Source organism: Protopterus annectens, chromosome 9.part0, assembly GCF_019279795.1.
Source record: "Protopterus annectens isolate FY-2018-M chromosome 9.part0, PAN1.0, whole genome shotgun sequence".
NCBI classification, from domain to species: Eukaryota; Metazoa; Chordata; order Ceratodontiformes; family Protopteridae; genus Protopterus; species Protopterus annectens.
The window spans coordinates 1,645,165,970-1,645,190,458 of record NC_056743.1 but is presented as its reverse complement, the minus strand read 5'-3'; positions in this window follow the sequence as shown (position 1 = coordinate 1,645,190,458).

Sequence of the window (24,489 nt, the reverse complement as noted above, 5' to 3'; positions counted from 1 at the left end):
CTGATGTCCAAAACATGTTCATTAATTCTTTCCCTAAAGTGTCTGGAATTTTTCCCACATAGAATGCAGGACATGTGAGTGTAACAGTTATAATGCCCCATTAAGGAGATAAAATAATTATTCACTTTGATGTTTTTACCCGTCTCTGGGCGGCCACGGTGGTGCAGTGGTTAGCATTTACTGCCTCACAGCAAGAGGTTCTCCGGTTTGATCCTTGACTGGGGTGCCTTCTGTGCGGAGTCTGCATGTCCTCCCTGTGGTCGCGTGGGTTTCCTCTGGGTGCTCCGGTTTCCTCCCACATCCTAAAGACATGCTGTAGGTGGATTGGACACTCTAAATTGGCCCTAGGTGTGAGTGTGTGTATGTGTGTGCCTTCTGTGCAAGGTTAGGCACCGGGCTGGCAACTCGACACTGTAAAACTCCACTGCCAATCATGAGCAGACAGATGATCCACTGTGGTGACCCCTAACTGGGAAAAGCCGAAAGAAGAAGAAGAAGAAGATGTTTTTTACCCATCTCCATAATGTGTTTGCATGTGCTGCATCTCCCACATTTAAAGTTACACATCTTTCTCCCAGCATTAGATGGCTGTTGATGGGACACCTTCTCCAAGATCTCTTTGAAGGATTTATCCTTCCGAAACACAAACCTGGGGACACCACCCATCTTACTTTCTACACTTTTGATTAACTGTAAGATGGTCCAGGTTTTCTTTACCATCCTCTTGAACCAAACTGAATCCTGGTTATAAATAGTGACGAATAATAAACATTCACCTTTATTTTTTAATTCTACTTTATCAATATTAACTGCCAATTGATTAGAAACTTGCCCAGCAGCCTCTATCAGGATCACATTATACATACCATTATTCCTTTTCCAAATAATTTCTTCCCTAACATCCATACATAGGGTCTCTGGATATCCCCTTCTTTTAAACATAGTGATCATAAATTCAAATTCTTTAAGGAATTCCTGGTCATTACTGACCAACCTGGCACCCCTCATCATCTGACCCTTAACAATGGACCTTTTATGATGGTGAGGGTTCCAGCTGTTGTAATACAAATATGAATTGGAAAATGTGATATTTCTGTAGATGCTGGATTTCAAACATTTCAATTCCCTATCTATTATCAATTTGATATCTAAATATGTTATCATTTGTGCACTGTACTGATAATTAAATTTTAAAAAGTCCACTCTGCTATTGATGTAGTTCAAAAATGCCTTCAACTGCTCACAATTTCCTTCCCAGACAATAAAAATATTGTCCAGGAAACATGTGTACTGTTTAATGTACTTATTATGAGCACTTTGAAATACATATTCCTGTTGCCAAAAGAACATTATGTAATTGGCATAAATGGGGGCACAAGTGGCCCCCATCGCTACACCAGTAACTTATTTATAAAAATGCCCTTCGAAATACAGGAAATGATTGTATAATACTGCTTCCATCAGGGTGATAAATACATTCACTTGGTCTTGATCATACAGGCCCGTCTTTATCAGTTGACACTCTAACCAACTTAATCCAATTTCATGTGGAATAACCGAAAACAGATTACAAATGTCAACTGTAACTAACATGATGTTATCATTAATAGTTATTGTATTTAATTTTCCTAAAATATTCCAAGAATCCTTGGTAATATATCCAAAGGTACCTAGACCTTTTTGCATATAATAATCCAGATACTGACTCATGAAACATGTCTTGCTTTGTTTGCCATCCACTATAGGCCTGAATTTAACATCATCAAGACCTTTATGCAATTTGGGAATCCCAAATATCCCACTTACTACTGGATTGGGATTCCTCAAGAAATCACATTCTGTTTCAGTTATTTGACCATGAAAAAGCATGTCTTCAATCATTAAATCAAGCTTCATATATGCCACATTAATCTCGTTGTTGCTACTTTCCTCGTGGTTGGCTTCCATTAACATAGTTATCATAGCATCTATTTAATCATTTTTGTCAACCACCACAGCACCATTACCTTTATCAGGTCTCATTATACGAACCCCTCTATTGTCAGCTAACTCACTTAATAACTTGTGTTCGTTCGGGGCCAAATTTGGGAATCCATTATTTTTTGATTTCTTAAAATATTCCCTTATATCTAACTCACAAGTTTTTTCAAATAAACCAACCATTTGATTGGTTGGGGGATTAACTTTACTGGGTTTGACCAAACCACTTTGTTCATAATTGGTCCCTTTGTTAGGAAACCACATCCTAATATTCATTTTGCGTGCCAATAGATTCAAATCAATTAGCATTGTTGATAGTGTCCCCTTTCTACATGGCACAAATGTGAAACCTTTTGATAGCAAATCTGCATGCCCGGTGTCCAGTTTCATCTTTGAATAATTGTATACTTTATAATCACCGAAAGTGTTAGTAATTATTTCTGGATTTTTCAAAACATTAAAATTAACATTTCTTGATTTTCTTCAGAAATCTCATTTGATGTCACACTTTCAATATTAATCATATTCTCAAATGCTGGGCTTTTGCCCTCAAAAAGTAAACCACTTGGCTGATCTACCATACTTTGTGCCTGTAAAAACTCTACTTTGTGGTTAAATTGACTGCCCCCTCCCCCATTTTTATTTTGATCCATATTTGACAAAATCACATCATTACCCAAACAATCGTTTTCCGTTTCAACCCCAGTAGTTGTTAAAAACATTGTGCTGTTGAATAATGAAGGCTCTACTCTTTCATCTAACTGAATACCCTCACCACCATTTTTGCTTGAATCAATATTGGACAAAATCACTTCATTCCACAACCATTCACTTCCCACTTCAAACATTTTAGATGTGAGTAAACACTTAACTCCAATAAACTTTCATTTGAAATTATGAAACTGTTTGAACCATAATTTAACACACCATTACTACTACTTCTGATTAATGAATTCATTACATTTAAGCACTCAAATGTTGCACACTCATTGAGTTCTGAATTCTCATTAAGAACCCATTGATTAATTGTTTCAAAATTACAGTCAAACTTATTTTTTGTCCAGTTCAAACCAGTGTTAATGTCAGTTAATGTATCCACCGTGGCACACTTAGTTCCCCTCAAAGGTACACTACCGGCCATGTTATACAAGCCTTTGTTGTAAGCGTCTTTGATATTCAAGCTTGTTGACTCATCAAGCCTGTCCTTACATACAATTTTGTGTAAGCCAGTTAACTGACCTGCATGAGACTGAAAAACATTACTTACTTGAGGGGAACTGTGTGTAGATGCTGTCATCACCGCCTCATTGCATATCCATTTCATTCCTTCCTTGGATAATTCCAAACTACACATGCCATATAATATGCACTCCCCCTTTTTTCAAATGCTTCACCAATGTAAGATTAACATACTTCCTAGCCCTCTCCACCACAGAAATATTATTTGCCTCCCTCCAACACAACCTGGGAATAATCTCAGAACACAAAACCACTGATGGATAAAGCCTTCTCAATGCTAAGACATCCTCGCAAATTTGATAAACCAACTGCCTTTTCAGAATTCTACCCAAATCACCCCCCATAAATGAACCACCAAAATATGTGGCAGTCCCCACTGGCTCTGCAACATGGTAAATACCTGGAATATCCAGCTCCACATCAACCCTCTAAAACCATGCCAGGTTACCTTCAGACCGAACCACTCCAAACCCAAGTTCATTCCATTGCATCAAATCATTGCACGCCTAGCCGCCCAATATATCAAAGAATGACCCAGGAAGATCACCCTTTTTTCGCCTAAGTGAAAAAAGTAATTCAACCAAAACTTCTCACCAAACTACTTAATATAAGATAAAAAGGCATTGGTTGACCACCATCCCAACCCTCTTGATAACTTCAATGGAACTCCCTCCCTTCACTAAATCTGACGCCCTACCCATCCTGAAAAAATGGGAAGAAAACGTATCCCCTTGTAGACCAACACTACTAAGAGCCCTTCTCATAACCAAGTTCAGTTGCTCACCCATCAACGCCCTACCACCTACTGATGTGACAACTAACCCTTGAACTCTTCTTCCTTTAGCCATCCACAATCTCTTTCCCCATACCACAGGACATCTCCAACTTGACTCAACCTTTTCCAAGACTATCGGTGTCCCCTTCCCTTACTGATCTATCTTCAAAGATCTCAGCCTAATATGCACTGCCCTGGGCAATATAAGCACAACATCCCACACCAAGGAAGCCAGCAACTCATACACATTAAACACCCCACAATACATCCACATGCTTACCATACTCCACACCACATAATCATCCATACATCCACATACCCTACCCAAGACCCTTAGCAACATTCTTATGATCCCTTTAGTCACAGTCCATCTCCTATCTGTAGATGGACCTTCAACTCTTCCCCACCCTTCCACTACTTGCCCCACCAACCATGACCTATTCCAATCCTCAAACCTGGCCAACCAGGCAAATGCCCCAATAGGTGCCAAGGCCACCCTCATCGTTTGAACCACCTTAACCTGCTACCACAAACTGGATAAATAACACAACAAATTATCTGACTTCTCAAACTCCTGATTGGGTAACTGCCTCAAAAAAATGTCAAAATCACACAATGCCCTACCATAAGCTCTCCTTGTAGATACCGCACATGACTATTGCACCAACCTGCAGAATATTACTGGCCAATCTGTCAAACTTCGTCTGGAATGACTGAGGGATGCAATGCTGCTGTTGGAGCCACCTGCCAGAATCTGCAAAGCTGAAAATGAGATAAACTGTCAGCTATCTCGTTCTTATCCCCAGCCACATGTAACCCTGTAAATGAAACGTTAATCAATAAACTTTGCAATGCAAGTTTACAAAGAACCAACAACAAATGAGGGGATTTAGCTGTCTTAGCCTGCAACACTCTCACCACTGCAATATTGTCTGAATTAAACACCACCCTCCTTCCCTTCAAATGTGCCTGCCTTACCACAGAAGCTGCCCAAGTCAGCATTAGCTTCCAAAAGGTGATATCCCACTTCCAGTCTTTGGGCCAATGAGCAGGCCATGACACTGAAAACCATTGTCTTCTCTAAAACTAGTCTGTAGAACCAAAAAAGCACAGCACAGCAACTGAAGGAATACAACCTTTAATGACCAAGTTTAGCTCTTAATTCTCACTTTGTAGGGACTTCCTCAGAACAATATTTTCACCCCACCCAACCTTTAAATAACACATTAATTAATCAATCAGCCAATTAATTGTACGAAAAATGCATAATTCAGTTAATTAAAAAAGATTAAAAGTATGCTTATTACATTAATAAAATGTATTTATAACAAATACATATGCATCTAATAAAGCATAAAAAATATATTATCCTAAAATATTTTTCAATTTTAAAACACAAGAGATAACAGTGGCCTCATTGCTGCCTGGATATTCTGTTGCATTTAAACGCAGCTGCCATTTTTACTCACTTAAATCTAAACGCATATCCAAACTTTTTCCTAGGAATCCTTAATAATTTGTTGAATTACTAAGAACTTAAATTCATGGTCAGTGTGTTCTCTAATATGCCTACATAATGTATTAGTCATCCTACCATGTTTAATATCCAATAGGTGTTCAGCAATTCTGTTCTTAAAATACCCACTGGTTTTCCAAACATAAAATATGGGGCATTGCTGACACTTCGCTACATATACCAAATTAAGGCTGCAACAATTGTAATGCCCATTAATAAATATAGCTGTACCATTTAACTTATAACAATCTCCTTTTTCCAAAATGTAGGGACAGAATGTGCACATCCTACACTTGAAATTCCCTTTAACTCTGTTATAACTATTAATTCCTTTAACACTTACCTCCAAAATATTCTTAAATGATCTATCCTTTCTATATACCATCTTAGGTAAATTGCCCACACTCTGCCTTACATTTGAATCATAGTTCAATATTTCCCAATTATTTTTAATAATTTCAACTATGTCATTGGTATCTAAATTAAATGTGGTAATAAAGCTCCCACAATAATCATTGTTTAATTCTACTTCTCTAGTATTGTAAGACATTACACCAATACCATCACCACCTGCCAAAATTGGTTTGTATATGCCCACCTTATGCTTCTGTTTAACTTCTTCACTGATTTGACTCAGCAATTCCTGTGGGAACCCTGTCATACTGAAGAGTTCCAAAATAAAATGCAACTCCTCAATAAATTCAGCATCAGAGGTAACCATGCTGGCTGCCTGAACCATCTGCCCTTTTACTATCGATTTTTTCTGGTGGGACGGGTGCCAGCTGTTGTACTCCAAATAGGAATTTGAAAAGGTAGGCTTCCTATTGATGGCTGATATCAGCTTTTTCTCTTCTATATTTAATGTCAAATCCACATCTAAATAGGAAATGCGTGTTCCACTATAAGTGTACATGAATTTTAAAAAATTCACTGACGTATTAATGTATTCAAAAATTGTTTAAGTTCTGACTCAGTTCCCTTCCACACAAGAAACAGGTCATCCAAAAACCTAGTGTAATATTTGATCTTGGATGAATACACCCCATCCATAATAAACTGCTGTTCCCAATGGGACATAACATAGTTAGCAAAAATTGGGGCACAAGCTGCCCCCATTGCAACTCCTGTTAGTTGCTTATAATATTGTCCTTTGAAGTAAATATAATTGTTTTTTAGTGCATACTCCATTATGGTAGCATATTTATTTATTTATTTGATTTTGATCATATAAGCCTGTCTTTATTAACTGGATTTCAAGCCATTCACAACCCTCCTGATGGGGTATAACAGAAAACAGGTTACAAACATCTATGGTAACCATGAGAATATTTTATTTTATTATCATCTTGTCTAGCCTTTTCTCAAATTCCCATGAATCTCTATTTATATAAGGAAAGGCCATCAATCCTTTTTGTAAGTTAATATCCAAAAATGTACTTATAATCAAGTTTTGGAGTGTTTTCCATCCACTATTGGTCTAAACTTAGGATTATTTAGTCCTTTATGGATCTTGGGTATCCCAAAAGTATTGGGTACCATGGGGTTTTGATTCATCATATACCTAAATTCATCTTCATTTATTTGTCCCTGATACAACATATCATCCAAACTTAAATATATCTTCTTATATGATATGTGAATCTCATTCAACAATGTTTCCACATAAGTTCCATCCATTAATAGTACATTCATTCCATTTAGGTAATTCCCCCTTATCACTGATGACCACTCCATTACCCTTGTCAGGCTTCATTGTTCGAATACAAGTATCCCTAGTCAAATCCAGTAACAGTTCTCCCTCAACTTTTGTAAGATTGCTGACATATTTTTTATCCCTTTGTTTGTATACCTGTCTAATTTCCTTTTCACAAACTTTTTCACTTATTCTTATTAAATTATTCAAGGGGGGATTAAACACACTTGGCTTTTTAAGCCTATACCCCTGTGCCCCTAAAGTATGGTCACTGTCATTAAACCATACTATTAAATTAAGTTTATGTGTGAAACACTTAAGGTCTATTAGGGTGTCAGCTGCCTTCCCCCTCCTACTGGGGACAAAGGTGAAACCTTTGGCCAAAAGGTTAGCATGCTCTACACCTATTACCCTACCTGAATAGTTGTACACTTTAAAATCTTGGGCTTCACTCAAAACTATACAAGGCTTAAAAACAGTTGCCAATTCATCATAATTGACAAAAGGATGAATTACTGCATCTAAATCTGGGCATGCACTGTCAAAAGCATTACTCACATTCACATTATTGTTGTGTTCCACAGTGTTTTCACTTACTAAAACAACATTTTCTTCTGTGCTGTCCATACCATCAAAAGCATAAGCCCAATTATTAAAATAAAAGTCGTTAATTCCCTGTACAAGTCCAACATAATAATTAATGCTTGTGTAGCCATTATTAACACTTACCGCGTTCATAAGTGCCAAGGCCATGTCCATTAGCTGTTCCGCTGCTGACTCCGGCTCCTTTCATTTTTCGGTCTGGCCCCCTGCACCACATAGTCTCTGTATGTTTTCCCAGAAAAATGGGGCTGCTGTTCTTTACTTCTCAGCCTTTCAGAACACCTCACACCATCATTTGCTTGATTGAACTGCTGGGGACGTGTGCATTGCTGATGATGTAATCTCGTCTCTGAGATCACTTCCTCTTTATCTGCTAACCCGCTATTGGCTCCTTCGCGAACGTTTACATGGGAACCTACTGAATAGGAGTACACCTTCTTTTAGGAATACTTGTTCATGTCACTCTTAATTTTGTTCATTTTCCGCACAAAAATAATAGCACAAACACTGTCCACAGTAGAAAAAACATTGGTGTAATTGGTTTTGTGTCGCTCAAAAGACAAATCACCCTGTATTTGTCTTTTTTTCTCTCCTCGAGTTCTTTTGATAGTTTATCCATTGCTTGGATGTTGTGTTTCATCATCAACTTCATGAGCTCTATTCGCATTTGATCAAATAGAGCATGTAATTCATTGAGGAGGTCAGGGTTACCTTCTGTACCATTGGGATATTTCCATATCCGTAACCCTCATGGTGCTTTTTCCAACTCGATGTTCCTCTCTAAGTATGGGATCTCCATCTGAAGCTTCTTAAAAGCCACCATGTCTTTTTCAAGCAGCTTCAGTTTCTCCATTAAGGTCAGAGATTACTGTTGAGTGGCCCCACCACTCCCTCTTTCAAAGCAAAAATCAAAACCATTGTTTATCTGACTCACTGACTCATTATTAATAGCAACATTGTCCTTGTTGCTCAAATTCCCCACATTGCTTGAATTTGAGTCTTGTACTATTTGAACTGCCTGTTCAGGTTGAGAATGTTGTGTTATCTGGGTCAATGGATAGCCCAAACTAACAAAAATATTTGGCAAACTTACATCATCAGCAATGCATGCGTCCCCAGCAGTTCAACCAAGCAGATGATGGTGTGAGGCGTTCCGAAAGGCTGAGGAGTAAAGAACAGCAGCCTCATTGTTCAGGGAAAACATACCGAGACTATGTGTTGCAGGGGGCAGACTGAAGAATGGAAGAAGCCGGAATTGGCAGTAGAACAGCTAATTGATATGACCTTGGCAGTTCTGAATGCCGTAAGTGTTAATAATGACTACACAAGCATTAATTATGATGTTGGACTTGTACAGGGAATTAATGACTATTGTTTTAATAATGAGGCTTATGCTTTTGATGGTATGGACAGCACAGATGAAAACGTTGTTTTAGTAAGTGAAAACAATGTGGAACACAACAATAATGTGAATGTGAGTAATGCTTTTGACAATGTATGCCCGGATTTAGATGTAGTAATTCATTCCTTTGACAATTATGAGGAATTGGCAACTGTTTTTAAGCCTTGTATAGTTTTGAATGAAGCCCAAGATTTTAAAGTGTACAACTATTCAGGTAGGGTAATAGGTGCAGAGCATGCTAATCTTTTGGCCAAAGGTTTTACCTTTGTCCTCAGTAGGAGGGGGAAGTTAACAGACACCCTAATAGACCTTAAGTGTTTCACACGTAAACTTAATTTAAAAGTATGGTTTAATGACAGTAACCATACTTTAGGGGAACAGGGGTATAGGCTTAAAAAGCCAAGTGTGTTTAATCCCCCCTTGAATAATTTAATAAGAATAAATGAAAAAGTTTGTGAAAAAGAAATTAGACAGGCATACAAACAAAGGGATAAAAATATGTCAGCAACCTTACAAAAGTTGAGGGAGAACTGTTATTGGATTTGACTAGGGATACTAGTATTCGAACAATGAAGCCTGACAAGGGTAATGGAGTGGTCATCATGGATAAGGGGGGATTACCTAAATGGAATGAATGTCCTATTAATGGATGGAACTTATGTGGAAACATCATTGAATGAGGTTCACATATCATATAAGAAGATATATTTATGTTTGGATGATATGTTGTATCAGGGACAAATAAATGAAGATGAATTTAGGTATATGATGAATCAACACCCCATGGTACCCAATATTTTTGGGATACCCAAGATCCATAAAGGACTACATAATCCTAAGTTTAGACCAATAGTGGATGGAAAATACTCCAAAACTTGCTTTATAAGTACATTTTTGAATATTAACTTACAAAAATGGTTGATGGCCTTTCCTTATATAACTAGAGATTCATGGAAATTTTTGGAAAGGCTAGACAAGATGATAATAAAATATAATTTATTTTATTTATTTATTTATTTTCAGTTGGTTTACCAGGATAGTCCATTGGGCCAAGAAGAACCCGTTTTCAATGGAGTCCTGGGGAGAAAAGCTCCAAACAATCAAAGTTACAATCGGTTAATCATGATAATTATACAAGAGTAAGAGATTCAAACAAACAATTACAACGTATTAGAGGAAACAATACAGCTAGTACAAACTAGAGCTGAAACTTTTACAAATAATACAAACTAGTAATGTAGCATACAGGTGGTACAAACAAAGAAGGAATGTTTCAAAGTACTTAATGAGAAGTATGGTTACATATCAGCAATCCTACATGTAAAGGGTACAGTGTGGTGCATTCTAGTGGATACAGTAACACTAACACTATAATATTCTCATGGTTACCATAGATGGTTGTAACATGTTTTCTGTTAAACCCTATCAGGAGGGTTGTGAATGGCTTGAAATCCAGTTAATAAAGACAGGCTTATATGATCAAGATCAAATAAATAAATACATTACCCTAATGGAGGTTGTGCTAAAAAACAATTATATTTACTTTGAAGGGCAATATTATAAGTAACTAACAGGAGTTGCAATGGGGGCAGCTTGTGCCCCCATTTTTGCTATGTTATATCCCATTGGGAATAGCAGTTTATTATGGATGGGGTATATTCATCCAAGATCAAATATTATACTAGGTTTCTGGATGACCTGTTTGTTGTGTGGAAGGGAACTGAGTCAGAACTTAAACAATTTTGTGAATACATTAATACGTCAGTGAATTTTTAAAAATTCATGTACACTTGTGGAACACACATTTCCTATTTAGATGAGGATTTGACATTAAATATAAAAGAGAAAAAGCTGATGTCAGCCATCTATAGGAAGCCTACCTTTTCAAATTCCTATTTGGAGTAAAACAGCTGGCACCCATCCCACCAGAAAAAATCGATAGTAAAAGGGCAGATGGTTTGGGCAGCCAGCATGGTTACCTCTGATGCTGAATTTATTGAGGCATTGCATTTTATTATGGGACTCTTCAGTATGACAGGGTTCCCACAGGAATTGTTGAGTCAAATCAGTGAAGAAGTTAAACAGAAGCATAAGGTGGGCATATACAAGACAATTTTGGCAGGTGGTGATGGAACTGGTGCAATGTCTTACAATACTAGAGAAGGAGGATTAAACGATGATTATTGTGTAAGCTTTATTACCACATTTAATTTGGATACCAATGACATAGTTGAAATTATTAAAAATAATTGGGAAATGTTGAAATATGATTCAAATGTAGGGCAGAAAGTGGGCAATTTACCCAAGATGGTATATAGAAAGGATAGATCATTTAAGAATATTTTGGAGATAAGTGTTAAAGGAAGTAATAGTTATAACAACAGAGTTAAAGGGAATTCCAAGTGTAGGATGTGCACATTCTGTCCCTACATTTTTAAAACAGGAGATTGTTATAAGTTAAATGGTACAGCTATATGTATTAATGGGCATTACAATTGTTGCATCCTTAATGTGGTATATGTAGCGAAGTGTCAACAATGCCCCATATTTTATGTAGGGAAAACCAGTGGGTATTTTAAGAACAGAATTGCTGAACACCTATTGGACATTAGACATGGTAGGATGATTAATGCATTATGTAGGCATATTAGAGAACACACTGACCATGAATTTATGTTCTTAGTAATTCAACAAATTATTAAGGATTCCCATGGAAGAAGTCTGGATATACATTTAGACTTAAGCGAGTTAAAATGGCAGTTGCGTTTAAATGCAACTGAATATCCAGGCATCAATGAAGCCAATGCCTTAGGATAGTATATTTTTTATGCTTTATTAGATTCATATGTATTTGCTATAAATACATTTTTAATGTATTAAGCATGCTTTTAATGTTGTTTAATTAACTGAATTATGCATTTTTCGTACAATTAATTGGTTGATTGATTAATTAATGTGCCATTTAAAGGCTGGGTGGGGGTGAAAATATTGTTCTGAGGAAGTCCCTATGAAGTGGGAAGAAAGCGGTAAACTTGGTAATTAAATGTTGTATTCCTTCAGTTCCTGTGCTTTTTCGGTTCTACTGGAATACATTGCCCTGCAAAGTAAGCTCTCATGCCCAAACCCCTGACTACATCTGTAAACAATTGCAGCTCTCCTTGCCCAACCAAATCAAGCTCCCAAAATGAGATCCCGTTAAACTGATGTAAAAACTTCATCCACAAAGCTAAATCATCCCCAGCAAACTTACTTACCCTTACTCTGTGGTGCTTCCCCCCCCCCCTTTTAAGAGAAAAGACACCAATCGGCAAAACGTATGTCTCAGATGTACCGCCCTGCAAGCAAAGTTCATCAAGCCAAATAATTCCATCACATCCCTCAGAAGAATCTTACTCTGTGACCTCACCCAGGAGAATTTCTCCTGCAGATGAACCACCTTATCATCTTTAAATGAAACAAACCATTTCTAGCATCCACTGTCATACCCCAAAAATCCAACATCTTCACTGGGCCTTCCAACTTATGCTTAGCCAGCGGTACTCCCAATGCCTTGCACATCCCCACAAACTCCTGCATTGCCACATGGGCCCCTTCTCTTCTTTCACCCACCAACAAAATTCATCTAGATTGTGAACCACCTGCTGCGCATCAACCCTATGCTGCCATATCCAATGCAGTGCTGTGCTAAACTTTTCAAAAGTAGAACACGCCACTGCACACCTCATAGGCATGGTAGTGTCAAAATAAAAACTATCACCCAACACCATGCCCAATAGTGGCCAATCCTCCTCCTGCACCAGCAACAGGTGAAAAGCCAACTCAGTATCTACCTTAAACAGCCAGGGATCCTCAGAACTCCTAATGATGCAGACCTCATCATCCAAGGATTCATATGTTACTTTGACCTCTTTCCCAGGGATGAAATCATTGACATACATGCCTTCAGGGTATGATAAATGATGAATTAAACAAAACTCACCCAGCTTTTTCTTGGGAACCAATCCTAGTGGTGACACTTTAAATTCAGGAAAAGGCGGCCAATCAAAAGGGCCCAACAATCTCCACGCCTGATACTCCTCCTCAATCAAAGCTTGCAAAACATTCTCCCTCCCTCTCACAGACCTCAAATTTTACCCAAGCTTACCATTACCCACCAAAGTAGATTTAATCAAAAAAAACCCTAGAAAAAATCCTCAATTAATTCCCCAGCCACAGCCAGCAGTGGATAATTTGCCAGCAACCCCTTAAAGACCTGAACCTTAATAAGTGAATGGGTCCCCTGGGTGACCCCTCCCTCCCTGAAAGGACCCCCCCCCCCATGCTGGCCCTGAAAATTAAACCGGCCATGTGCTCCCTGCAATGCCAAATGAGAACCACCCCTACCTTTTGGGACCGTGACATAAGATGTCTGCCCATCTAACTGACCACCACTCCCACCACATTGTGTGGCCGCATGCACCCCCATGCACTTTGAACAAGCATGGGAAAATCTGTAGCCTACTCATGAGTACCTCCCTGCATTAAAGGCCCAACAGACCCCTGCTCCCCCATCCTCTGGCTGAGTCACCCTGTTACCCATTCCAAATGCTTCCATCATGGCAGAAAGTCAGACATCTGGGTGTCTGACTTCCCAATGCATAGATTTGTCAACTGCCTTTCATTTGCAAAACTTCTGGTCATACCAAAACCATGCATTACCTGGTCATAACCACTTTGCCTTCAATATCGTTAAAAAATAGGCCAAGAATGGAAGAGTCAATTAATTATTCCTCTCCAGACACACTGCCATGTAGTATAAAAATCCCAAGACCCAATTATCCCATGCCCTGAGCCAAAACCTACCCATACACTTGCGACTTATAGCTGCCACTGCTGCCATTAGGTCCTTCCCATTAGCTGACTCCGCTTCCATCAAACACTGAACCCCATCTGCATCAATCAACTCAAAATATCAATAAATTCCCCTTTCTAGATCTTCTCCTTCTTGACCAGTGATATGTGCGAGGTCACTAGAATTGGTGCTCCCTCCTTCCATAGTGTCCGCATCACCAACCAGTCCCCTGGTCGTGACCCAAAATGTGATCCTACCTCATCTTGGCCAGGCTCCAAATCACCATGTAATAATGAAAGAGTATTATCAGAACCCAAATCATAATCAGCTAGAGCCTCCAAGCCCATACCCAGTGTAGTGCCTTGTGTACCCCCACTCAACCCTGAATCACTCCCCACAACTGCACCTAGAACCTCTACCCCCACCAAGCCTGGAGTATCATTACCTGTCAGTGAAGAAGCTGCCACCAGCGTCTCAACCTCCATTATCCTCTTTTCCATTGCAGTCTGTTTGGCTCTCTTAGTTCTTGATGTCCGAGTTCCGGACCCCGTCTGCTGCTTCCTCCGAGTATTCGGACCCTGGGTACTGGCTGTTGAAACATCATGAGGGATATCTCTAAACAGGTCTTCCGCTTGTACCACAATGCTGGCCCACTTCTGTCTCAGTGCTTCTACCATGATCACCTATCACCCTAGAGAAAAGCAATAAACACAGTTAGCACAGGAAATAAATACATTTTTATTGAAGACTACCAAAAAATCAGTACAAATCAAATAAATACCCACCCCCAAGTAAAACTGGTAAAAGCAGCCAAGTAAGCATACCTGCCAAGCGACAAACTCAGAACCCTATACATTGAAATCAGAACAATGTACCAGTACACCATCTGCTCTGACAATCCCTTTCACAAAATAGTCTGCCCTACCAAGTCTTGAACCCAGTGCCAGGATCCTCATAGCCAGCATAATATATATCTTAACCCACAAGACCTACCAACATCTAATGTCACCCTACATATAAACATAGAAAAAACATGGGGGTGCATGTTTTGTGCCCACTGCATAGAATGTGAACAGAGTTATTTTTTGGCATTCTAGGTTCCTACCTTTGTGGCAAATATTAAAGTAGACAGCAGCCTAACTATTTGACATTATGACTATAATAAATCCTGCAAAGAAACTCAAGTAATATATGTACCTAGAGACAAAGAGACCCCTAGCCACCCAAAGTATCATGTAAGGCAGGAGGAAATACAACTATTTTAAACAAGCGCTAAATCCGGTAACACTATAGCCTTGCTTAACTCATAATGCTGTAACTGGCCAGGATTTTCTCCAAGAGAATTCAAACATTATTCATTTTCATTTTATTTATTTTTTTAACACAAATCAGAAGGACACACCACCATATGTGGTCAAAACCTCTGAATGACGATACATTAATCCGCAATGGGAATACTCCGAACTTTCGCTTTCCTTATTTTTTTTGTTGTTGTTTTGTATTATTTGAAAAAAATGTTGCAGCAGAATCGCGCATGCACAGTCCTTTCATCTGCAAGGAGCATGCACAACTGGCTACTGTTTTACACCCCTAAAACTTTGACCACCAGGGGCAACAATAAAACCACCAATGAGACAAGAAAATGGACTTCGAAGCCCCAAGCACATGGAAAAAGATTATTTTCCCAATATCTAACCCCACTGAATAATAAAATGATAACTAACTCACTCCACAGACTATAGCCTGACTATGCATGCACAGACTACTGAACCAGCCCTGCATACCCGCAAAAATGCCACTACCACCAACAAATCAAAGGAATATCTCAAGAAAACCTGCCTGTGAAAAGAAAACCAGTCCTACCTATGGAAAAGACCTGGAAAGCATGACCGACCACCATCACAGCACCTCAGCGCTTACAACTGCGACCACTGCACACCAAACACCATTGCAAGATAACAGGCATCCCAGGACCATGCCACAGTAAGTAACCTTACACTATACCACCAACGAACCAAGCAGAGTAACTAACACCACTCCATTGGCTTATAACTGAAATCTGACTACCCCGACCATGCACACATCTCCCTTTCTCTCCACTACCTCTCATTCTCTTCTCATTTTCTTACTCATTTAGTATATATATATATATATATATATATATATATATATATATATATATATATATATATATATATATACACATATATATATATATTTTTTAATGGCCCATAAACATCCTTCCCTACCCTCTCCATCACCCTAGCACAATTCCTCTTGAGATGGAAGGGGAAAGAAAGAAGAAGAGAAAAATAAAAACAGCCCTCGTTTTAGATATTATCCTAAACCAGTCATACTCACCTTTATGTTAGGCAAACACCCAAGGTCTACCTTTACACACCTCAGGCTGTCAAGGACGTGATCTTGCTTCAGCAACAAGATCTCACCAAATGTGCCACCCCACACTAAATCTCATCTCAAAAGCCCTTAAGACCCACCCATTAAACCGACTTCACTTTCTCACTCATCTTCCCACTTGCTTAAGTCTTTCCTATCTGCTCCATACCCACACACTTAACCCATCCAACCTACCTCCCTACTACCTAACCTCTACCTCCCCCACCCCACACTGAAGCTGTCCCGTGACATTTTCATCTGTTCCCAAACTTCATTTCTTGTCATCTTTGTGAAGGGCCTCCATACATGTATGTATAGCTACTACCACTGAAATTCCTCAGCTATCATGAAACTTATAATCCTTGGGTATTCTTGCAACTGATTCGACAGGGCTTCCATGCAATTATACATGGTGATACAAATCAATGAGCCAAGAAAGCATTGTACCAAATAATCAAAAAACATGCTCATTCTGAATGGCACACTGTCTTGAAATAGCTATTGCTCTTTTTAAGCATTGATAGTTGCATCATTTCATCTGTAACACAATAGATGGTAAGCGAAAAATGGACCCAGCTCATTTCTGTATTAATCTCTGGAGCAAAAGGATTGATTAAGAACTAAGAATTTTGACCCTTTCAAAATGGCGCTCATCAGAATTCAGTGATAGCCATTTGGCCTGGAAAGGCAGTAAATAAACCTATCTATTCTGCAACAGCTGTACACATAATATTGGTATTATACAACAGCATCCTTTTTATAGAATTGTGATATAAAAACATTATAATATGCTATTATTTTCATGAAAATAATTAGTGAATAAGAATGCAATGGGACACACCTGCATTATTCCCAGTTTAAGATAACATTAACTAGGTGAAGTGATGAAGTTAAAGTACTTGGCTTCAGATTATGCTTTTGTTCACCACAAAAACAAACTTATTCTGTAGCAACATGGGCCCTGTCAAGTCTTAAGGACATATTAACAAACATATCTCACTATTAGCTTTGCCACTCTTATTTGCATCAATCACAATAAAATGAGTAGGCAAAACAACAGTGAATGATGCAGTAAAGTGCAGTGAAGATGTTTTGTGAAGATTGTAAGTCATAGATGGTATGCAGATTATGCAGGTTACCACCGCAAAGGGTACCTATGTACACAAAAGATCATACTTAGTTAAACGTGTTTTCTACAACAGCGCTTAAATGATCAGCTTCTTTATTGATTGTAGCTTATTAAACAAGGGATTACATGTTATCCATTAGGTGTAACTATTGAGTTTATATAACAGAAGAAACACATTTCCAGTAGCGATTACTCAGTATCACATGTCCCAGGGATCACATGTCTAAACAAGGAAATGTATATCCAAAACAATTTTGCCGGAATAATGTACAGGCTTAGCATATATAGCCTAAGGAGAAAGTCATAGACAGAAACAGTAAAAGTAAAACCCGCTCTTAAATCATTGCTCGTGAAAAGATAAATTTGTCTAGGTCTAACCATTCTTCACAAAATGTATATCTCTACCTCCCCATCTATCTGTCTGTCTGTCTGTCTATCTTTATTTAAGTAAGCAGTATAGTAATATAAACAAGCATGCAAATAGAGATAAACATGGATTCATTCACTGCCTTCAAGCAGTCAGTTACAAGCTTCTATAACAGAAAATCAGAAATTGTGTTATCTGAAAAAAACAAAACAAGAAGTTATGGCTAGCTGATTTGTTTCTGAACAAATTAAATAACACTTTTTTTCTCTCCAGACATATTCACCATGTGATCACACAGTGATGTTTTATTCAGTAAGTGCACAGCGAGACTTAGTCATGTAACCTGATAAAAGATGTTCCTTCATGGCAGCCTATTAATATCGGTGGTTGACCTTATGTCACTGCAGGCACTTAATGTTATACCTTGACACTGCTAAGTATGTCAGAGTTCCCTGCACAGTACTGTGGGGAAAGAAACATTTGAAACTGACACAGTTTGCATATAATGCCTGGTGTGACACACATGCTCACAGATTCATAGAAGGTGTAGAAGTAACTAATCACAATAGTATCTTATGAATAATATGCTGTAATTTTCACTGATTCTTTTGAAATATTGCAACTATTCCTGATTAAGGAATAAAAACTTAATTATGAAAAATAACTGAAGTTTCTGATGTCATCTAGGGCAGCCACAGTACATACTCAAAGGGAGAAAACAGGAGTTACTTAAGCAGTAATACTTTTAAAAGTATGTCATTTTTTTTTCTATAACTGCACTGCAGACATAAGAGCTCCCAGTCTTCATTCTAGAAATGCTCCTTAGGGAAAAAGGGATATTTCTCCAAGGAAATGGCCTCAGTGGCATAATTGCAATTGGCCAGAGGCTGAAATATAATAGAGCATTAATACTCTCCCATGGTGAAACTGGGCTGTTAGGAATGAAAAACTGTTCCAATTTTTGATGAATCCTTGGAGAAAACATTGAAATGTGCAGTTAATTTATTTCAGAATGTTGATGGAAATAAAGCATTGTTTTATAATGTACAATTAGATCACATTTCCTCTCTGTACTGGATGTGAAATATGTGATCTGGCAAAATATTCTCTTTTTCATAGCACTCATGCCAGTTATTAATAAATTTCAAAAACATTTACTTCACAGTACTGTGAATAAAATCCATATAAACTGACATTACGTGGGAACACTGTTCTGAATGATCTTCTAAGAACAATCAGTACAAAACAACTGACTTTATACTAAGTACTGCGTAATATATTCTTCCCTGATTTGTCAAGAATTCGTAGGGTGTTATAATGGGAAGGGTTATAAATTAAAAGTTTGATAACTCATTATACATTTTATTCATTAGTGAGCAGTACTAACATATTTTTTAATATTAGAATGCGAAAAAGATTAGACATCACTTTGGCTTCCCTTCTACCCATCAAGTGTAATGTAAATGGCTCATAGTGACTGATTTACTCTCCACGACGTTGAACTCCCCAATCGCAATTTGTTGCAAGAATTCACTACCAGTGTATTTCCTATTCATCAGCAGTAATAGCGGTTCCTTTTTAAAAATAATTTCTACTTTTTTCATAGTTCTGTCACCATGGAGTTGGTATATATAAGTAAGGTGGAGGCAGTGTGGTGGTGAAGGAAACCTTCCAAACTCTAAGTGCACGAAATCTGGACAAAGCTGAAAATAAAAGGAGGAGGAAGCCAACGACCTCAAATCAGGGAAACATTTTAAATATTGCTTTTATAAACTTAGGAAATTGCTGGAATAACAAGGTTTGCATCAGCATGCATTTTCTGAGAATATAATGTCTGAAACTCAAATGTATGTCATTATTTTGAGACTTCAATCCCGAATAAGGTGCCAGAAAATCAGAAACTGTATGAGGGACAGGCCAAAAATATGAGCCAAACATCTATACATTCTGCAAAAAATTTGGACAGTTGAGAGGTATGTGGTGAAGTCCTCCAAATGGGGGAGCAGGACTGCTTGCTCCCCTTAAAACTGCTTCTTATAGGTTCATAGGTATTCACTAGACTAATAACCACCAAGGCCTTTTTAAGCCTAGCTATTCAACCCAAATCTATGACAAGTTCTGATACCCTTGGTAGTCTAAGCAGTGGCTTGGGGGATGAAACATTTACAAGCAAGGGCCTGAGAGATGAACCATTTATAGGATGCCTGTATCCATTAGAGACATAGGTGCCAAACCAGGGGTGAATGTCTGGTTCCCCATGCAGCTGTCCAAGTTACACTTGAGTTGGGTTATGGAGTAATTCTCCTTCACATAGATGGTGAAGCTGTTGCAGTGTAGGGGTAATCTCTGGGATACTTACCTATCTCTCCAGCAGGTTCTACTTATATCATAGGCAAGGGTTAAATCTTTAGAATGGCTAATACTGGTGCCATCTGTTTTGCAGATATGAAGGAGGTGCATCAGAGTGGGATCTGAAGATGCCTTGTACAGCAGGCATAGAGCTCCCCTCAACAGCCTGTAGGATACAGGGAAAGAGCTTTGAAGCAGTCGGCATAGGACACGCTATTTATGCCCTGTATTCTTTTAGTGAGGCATGTCTGATAAAAATGCCTCATTGAGGTAAACATTGAAGTCATTGTTTTCATCTGGTTGAACTTTTGGGAGTTTGTAATTTGATAAGATATAGGTAATGCCATCAGTTCAGATATGTTTAGATATTTGTGTCATATCATATGCACCAAATCATATACTATATTTGTGTCATATCACATGCACCACATCATATGCTATATTCTGTCATATCACTTGCACCACATCATATGCTATATTCTGTCATATCACTTGCACCACATCATGTACTACCCATTTTTACCTAACCAGAACACGGATGTGTTACAATGACATATGGATGTTATGCTTCTGCTATTCAGAACCAGTTTTTCTAAATATTCAAACACTGTTGAGAGACTACATAAAACATATTAGCAAATCTAAATTTCTTTCACAGTAAATTAAAAACTTATTCACACTGAGAGTGCTTTTTTTACCCTGCATACACAGTTAAAATAAATACATAAGAAACATGATTTAAGTCTCATTCATTGTAAAACAGTTTATACAAATGAGAATATATTATCTGTGTAGGAACTGGGTATACAATGGAGTTCTAGGGGTGATGAAAAGACATTTCCAAAGTTAAAATATATTTCATAAGCAAGATAAGCTATAACCAATGTCATAAAGATTGCATATTGCACAGTATGTTAAGCATAGGGCTGTAGTATAACTGCTACAATCATTTATCAAAATGCACTGAACAAATAATGTTAATTATAACTTCAGTCACAGTTGTATATATTCATGTTATGTCTGAAATCATACAACTGCATATGTATGAGCTCTGCTTAGTGAACTGAATTGTTTTTCAATTAATCATGGGTGCAGAGACCTCAGAGTTAAAAGATAAAAAAAACTATAGGAGTTGGTGAGGGAACTAGGCTGTTATTCCCTGGAAGCAAGAGCTATATCTCATTTTGTTATTGCTTATAGGTTTTTCACGGTATGTGTGATTGTATCTGTATACTGCAGAAGGCAGATTACAATGCAACATTTAGTACATAATCATTATGTTAATTTATTTTCCTATAACTCCATTCTGGTAATAGCTATTTCAGTATTATATACTATACACAAAATATGCATGTTATTAATAGAACCTGATATTTCTATCTATATTTGGTGTCAAGACATTCATGATGTTAACATTTATATTTTATGAGCATGATTTGTTTTTGTCTACTTTTTTAGCAAATCCAGCAGGGATTACAACTGTTTTACAGGGACAACCCAGTGAATAGGTACCTAAAAATACATGAGATGCCCATATAAACAAATAATAATAATAATAATAATAATAATAATAATAATAATAATCATAATAGTAATAAAATTACATGTTACAATATTGCAATATCGGATCTTTACCCACAGTGAAAAATGTTGCATAGAGTCAACTGAGTGATTGTTATACTATAGTCAGTGGATATGCAAACACACAAAAGATATTATTATTGCAAAATTTTGACTCACAAAGGATGCCACACAACTACTGCTGCCGATTTCTTCATAATAAATGTTATAGAGCATATATGTGTATTCTATGCATTACATACATTTACATTTAGCATCATTCTGGCTTCAAAAGTATCCAGCCTCCGAGAGGAAAAATAAAATATATTATATACCCATTTAATAATTAAGGCAGTTCTCATATAGTAAGTGACAGTTCTCCAGAAGGATCACAGACATTAGATTTCTCCAGTTATTGAGCAAATAGGTTCAGAATGAATGTTTGAGTATTGTCTAGATAAGTGCAATTACTTTCATTAAGTATATATCTTTTACTTTAGTTTTAAATATTGTAAACTGTGGTACTTATAATCTCATGGGTAATAAATTCCAGTATTTAAGAGCAACACATTTAAATATTACTAACCTTACTGCGTACAGTTGAGAATAACAATATTTATTCACTTTACCAAGATACACTTTTCAGGTAATATCAATACAAAATCCTCTTTCTATTGGTAATTAGAGAATGTAACAAAAACAACTGAAGAACATGTGGCACATCCATAATAGATTACAGATGTATATTACATAAATAATCCACTAAGAAATAAAAGACAATTGAATTGTGTCTGTTTCATGTTAGGACATGAATAAACAAATCTTCATGGTTTCTGTTCAAGCAGCTTTATTATATACAAACACATTACTGATATTGACTATAGACTGTAACTTAAGTAACTTATATACAATTAATGAGTATGATCATGCATGCTCACTCCTAAACTGCTCCTTGAAAATGACACTAAGGTTGTGCACATATGTGTGTTATGTATGTGCATGTAGAACTTTGCATGCTTCTTAAAGATACAAGCACACACACATTACGCTATGTACATCCTCCCTATTTGAGAAATAGACCATACACTTGTTATAAGACTGCTTGGCATGCAGAAAGCACAGATAATCTACAGGTATGCATTATACAATATTGAACATGTAGATATGTACAATCAAGTCCATGTTGCTGAGTATTTCACACTTAACTAAATAAGCGAAAGGAACATTATAAGAGCCGGCAAAAAAATAAAGTTAGTGATATTTATTTAGGATAAACACTTTCAGCTAGGACGTTGCCTCACCTTCTTCAGACAAACAGATGAAATCATCATCAAGCTTCCTTTTATCTAATTAAGCTTAATACACCATTTAACGTGGGTTATGTGTTACCTTGGCAACATAGTAGCAACAACCCACCAACAATAAACTATTAAAAACAAATATTGCTACATTTATTTCTTATTAAAACACAAGAAAGAACAAAAATAAAAAGTGTGAGATTTAAAATTTTAAAAGTTACAGATTAAACATCCTAGAATTTAAAATACGCTAAGCCTTTTTAAGTTGAAATTATGTTAAATAGGTTCTAAAATAAAAATAAAAAAACATTGCTTACAGACCCAAACTGATGCTTTGGCCAAACACTGTTCAGATTACTCTGCCCATTCCTTCAAATTTATAGTTTTACAACATAGGTCTGAAGATACCCGAGGGGGACCATGGCAAATAATGTTGGAAATAGATGAGTTGATGTGGCAGATTATAACTAGAGCCCACACTTTTCCAGGTATCAATGATAGCCTTTCTATTAAGTGTGTTTTGAGACTACTTTCTTTGAAAAGATGACTTTGCCGTTAATTTTTGAATAAAGGGTATATTTTGTTTGTTTTTACTATTTAGTTGTTTATAAAAGTATAATTTATGCCTTTTTGTGGTTTGATTTGATTACAGTTTGGGTCTGTAAGCAATGTTTTTTTATGTTTATCTGAGAACCTATTTAACATAATTTCAACTTAAAAAGGCTTAGCGTATTTTAAATTCTAGGATGTTTAATCTGTAACTTTTAAAATTTTAAATCTCACACTTTTTATTTTTCTTCTTTCTTTTGTTTTAATAAGAAATAAATCTAGCACTATTTGTTTTTAATAGTTTATTGTTGGTGGGTTGTTGCTACTATGTTGCCAAGGTAACACATAACCCACGTTAAATGGTGTATTAATTTTAATTAGATAAAAGGAAGTTTGTTGATGGTTTCATCTGTTTGTCTGAAGAAGGCGAGGCAACGTCCTGGCCGAAAGTGTTTATCCTAAATAAATATCACTAACTTTATTTTTTTGCCGGCTCTTATAGTGTTCTTTTTACTTATTTGGTTGTTTGTGGTCTTTTTTTCGTGTTTTGGAGTATTTCACACTTGGTTTAGACACTCGTCCATATCATTTGACATAAAACTGGGAATTAGATTTAGCCACTAGGACAGTTTCTGCAAAATGGTTGACCTGTGGAATGCTCAAATCACATTCTGGATCAGAATCAGATTTTTGAACACATTCTGGTCTGGAAATTGTATCTGACTCACTCTTCAGTTTAGAGCTTGCATCACAGATACAATGTTGTGATTGCAATGATGATGGTGGTTCTGTTGCTGGAAG